The sequence below is a fragment of the Atta colombica genome, unplaced genomic scaffold (assembly GCF_001594045.1).
Source record: "Atta colombica isolate Treedump-2 unplaced genomic scaffold, Acol1.0 scaffold40, whole genome shotgun sequence".
NCBI lineage: Eukaryota > Metazoa > Arthropoda > Insecta > Hymenoptera > Formicidae > Atta > Atta colombica.
In genome coordinates, this window is record NW_017259509.1 from 519,944 (window position 1) to 524,798 (window position 4,855).

Consider the following 4,855-nt stretch of genomic DNA (forward strand, 5'->3'; position numbering starts at 1 on the left):
ATATAAAGCGTAAAGTCACGTTATTTACTATTCGCCATTTGATTTATTTTGAACGGAAATTGAAAAATCATTTATGATTTTTAACCGTATGCTTAAGCATAAAGCTTTTAAAAGAAGGAATTTAAAGAATGTATTTCTATAATAGTGTCGTATTTCCTCGAGATATATGAATACATAGATAAGAGTAAGAAGGCAGATAAATATTCTCTCGGCCAGAGCATAGAATTCCTGTATATGTTCTTGGATCAGCTGCACCATGCGATTTTACTGTGGTGAAGCGCGGTCATCTTTCTTAATGGCATCGCCGGGGTTAGTGCGTCGCGAAAGTGCAAAAAGTCATAAAGCGCAGAGCAGAAGAAACGTCAGGAAAATACGAGTCGCGAGGTTCCGTCTAAATCCATACGATATCGCTTATCTTGATATTGGCAATCTTCGATATCCTGATAGCAACAGATATTACTTTGTACGACGTCTGTACGTGACCTCTTATGTTTGCCGGAACTTCCATTCTCGAATTCGCATTTATTGAAACTACGGACGATACGGAAATACATAAAATTTCGCATACAGAGAGAAACTGGTATTTTGCAACGTGATCTGCGCATCGAGAATGCATAATTATGCGGTAAAATAATATGCAAAGTCACTCCTCGAAATATGAAGGAATTTAATTTAATTTTAAATATGTTTGTATATATAGTTCATGCGCGCGCGTTTTATCGGCATTCATCACTTTGCATTTAGATGCCTGAATTACAATCCTGCGCTTGCATCCACGATAAGAAAAAGGACCTTATCGATTGTACTATGCAAATGCGAATGTGCTCGACAGCGCCCTGCCATAAGGTTCTTCTCTCATTAACATGACGAATTCATGTAAGACTCTAAAGGATTCATAACTACTCTGTAACAACTATTCTCGAATTATCTTCGTTTGGCAAGTCAAAAACCGACAAAGAGCAGAACTAATAACCAATTATAAATATCTTTAAATACTTCGATATACTATTCGCGTTTCAATATTTTAGTTACATTAGAAAGTAGTAAAAGTGATTATCAAGTAGTTCAGATATTGAAATTTAATAAATTAAACAAAGATTCTGCCAAATATTCTTAATGTAATGATAAATAAATTAGTAATAATGAATAATAATAAATAAATAAATATATATATATAAAAAAAAAATATATATATATATAAAAGTTGTGATATGCAGTTTATCAAATTCAATACAAAAACAATGCGAAACCACTTTCTAGATTTCCAGATATAATTTCTGTTTAAACTTTTGTAATACATCCACTGTCCGAATTTTGCCGTTTAACATAAAAACCCACGCGAGTGGAAAACGCGGCTTTAGTACCCGCGGAATAATAACTCCCGCTGAAATAAATCGTACAAAGAGTCGTATCGTGTCCTATCCGCAGAACCGTCGCCTTGTCTTTGACGTTTCTGACTAATGATGCCTGGTCCCCTTCTCGATCCCTTCCTCTCCCTTCTCGAAAGCTCGAAAGCGGAATGTTATTATATTCCAAGTATAATGATTGATTGATTAATGCGGCACAAAATTACAGAAACCGGTTAGATTTTCCGCTTAAACGACTTGAGAAAAACTCATAATGGCTTTTCGTTTTGGTAGATTGAATGAAGCCTAAAGTAGCACATAAACTGGTTAAGATATAGCGGATTACGTCTCGCTTTTACAGATTTTGTTGATAAATCGAGATGTTTTTTTTTCTCAGGGGAAAATTTTGGGGTTGAAATTACGAAGAGGGGAAAACTGAACTCAAGAGGGATATATCGCAAAAACAAACGGAAGAAGGGGGAAGGAGTCTTATAATGGAGCAGGGCTTCGCTTCTCGAAGAAGTCATGTTCGATCTCAGAAAGTTTTCAGGACTTTCCGCCCTCGTCTTTCACACACACACACACACACTCGTTCGTTCGTGGTAGACTCGCTACCTTCTTCACGCTTTCATTCTTATAATTCAAGAAATATATCGTTGCCATCAGTACTTGCATCCTATTGCACTCTTACCTTCTCTTTTTTTTTTCCTTTTCTCGTTTCTCGAACAATGTGCCGAAACTTTTGAGTAATAATCTTTAGATTCAAAAATAAATGGTGCGAGAAATGTATGGAAATGTTATAAATTATAAATACATCGACAAATCATTGTGTAAGAGAAAGAAAAAAAATTATATTTTTATAAATAACTAGGTAATGAATTGAAATTGTAAGCGAAAATCTCTACATATAATCATATTTCAAAAAAATTATTTTAAGTGTTATACTTAAGTCCTTCTGTGTTAATACAATAATTTTTTAATTAAGTAATTAAGTAATATACCAAAAATGTATTATATCAGTATAATAAGAGCTAAGCTCATTGTAAATATTGGCAGGTAAAGCGCAAAATAACTAAAAATTCGGGTTCTGTTGATTCGGCAATGTCGTTGAAATATTTCACCGAGAAAATTAGCACGAATTAAGCTTCATGTTTAAAACGGCAATGTTTAACCTCATTGATTTTCATTGAGGCGCGAATGACAGGAATCACTTTTGACAAGCCGTAAGTCATTACATCGATTAACCACCTTCAAATTGTCCTATTTTTAAATTTAAGCTTACATAATGTTTCAACGACTAACGATTCCGATCTAATTTCTCTTAACGTCACAGAAAAGTTCATAAAAAATTAAAATTGTTTTGCAGAGCGCGAATGACCCGAGTTGTAGTTTCTTTCCTTTTTTAATGTGTTAACGTTGGAGAGTACAAAACCTAATTAAATCTCGATGTTGTTTAAAGAAGGTCCTACACCGCGTATTAAAACTTGTGCGCGACGACGGGCAATAAAAAATTCACTCGCTGGAGTGGACCACAATTACAGGACAATCACAAGCGAAAGCGTTGCACTAAAGCACTTGTTATTAAATTTCAGCTTTTTATCATGAATTTTGTTTTTCTTTTGATTTACGACTTATATGTGCGATATTTTTGTAAAAGATTTAAAAACGCTCATTTTCTTTGGAAAGAATGAGTTATTAATACGTCATTAATAGATCACTTATAATAATTATTAATATATTTAAAATAAAGATTAGAATATATATTAATAAATGTACAATTTATAAAGATTAATGATAAATAAATTAAAGTATTATATACATTATTTTTATGATACGTAAAATATTAATTTATTTCTTTACAAACGAAGGAAGCAAATCTTCTACTTCGGCATATAAATGCGTTCGATTATTTCTTGTACACAAAAACCATATAGAGTGCAGCAGACAAAATTAATATTACAGAAAGGAGCATTAAAGTCTATACTAGTTCTTCTTGTAACAAACAATCTTTGTAAATTGTCTTTTAATAATGTGATAACATATAATAAACATAGATGTTTCGATCTTTATATTATCATCGGTACAATTGACATTAATTACTTACACACACACACACACACACACACACACACACACACACACACACACACACACACACACATTCTAACTTTTATTCCCTAATTAATTATTCATCATATTAATTATAAAAATCTGAGATTTTCATCGCGGATCAATTGTCCAGCGCTTTGATTTTTATAAGAGTGTACACATGTGGAATTTTTATATATTTTTTTATTCTTAATTGATAAATTTGGTTTTGACAATATGTAAGATCTTCCTTTAGTCTCATGTTCTCATTATTACTTCAATTTAACTTAGGAATTGTGACTCCTGTGCTATTAATTAGCGTGACTGTCAATATAATGAAGCTCCAAAGCAATAACAATTCGCATGTATCTACATTTTTACGAAAGTCAAAGCGCTGGACAATTGATGAACCTGCAACTAAAATTGTTAATTTGATCTTAGATTTTTATACTTTGTTAGGTAATGAGAGTTAGAATATATAAGTAATTAACATTAATTGTACATACTAATAATCTAATGTAAGATTGTCATTAGTATATCTATGTTTATTAGGTATACGTTGTCATATTGTTAAAAGATAATTTATATAAAGATTGTTTGTCGGAAGAATTAGTGTAAGTTTTAATGCTCCTTTCTGTAATTATTGAATCTATATATATAAGCCGATATTAATTGGATATTTGTTTAAAATTAATATTATTTAATTAAACTAATTGCATTTAACGGAAGCTACTTAAGGATTTTTGTTTCAAATAAAAAGCACATTCAAATGTTCACTATGCTCTCTAACGCATTCCTATTTTGCAGATAATTCGCACGCAACAGATGAGAAAAAGCATGCCACTAAAAATATTCACATTGCAATGTTTTAATTGTTCTCTGACTCTATGTTTCCTGGTGCAGAAGAACGATAACAGGAACTGCGGCAACAGGAGGTTGTGTCGCCTCTGGCTGAAATAAAAGCTTTACGCTTGCGAAAGCTCGAGAACGAGCGGCGTTTCGTCGTTTCGGAAAAATAAAGTAACACTTTGAACCCTTACGTGACGTTATGGCGAATTCACAGATATCCGACAATAAGGACTTCTAAGCGGTAACATCTACAACATATACATAAGATGAAAATTTTTCTATGTATCTACACATTTCCAGAAGCGTTACTGCACCTCGAAAAATGTGTGATTTTTTTCTAAATTGTATATAATGTAATAAAATAACTGATGGTTTCAGTTTTAATTAACTTTTGAATTTAAAGTGGCTTTCATTTTAATATTTCCTGTGCTATTATATTCCAGTTGAAAATGTGAAGATAATCACATCTCGTTAAAATTTAGTAATATTCCAAAATGGAATTTATATTATTTTTGTAATAAATAATTATATTTTCAAGTGTGTGTGTGTGTATGTGTGTATATATATATATA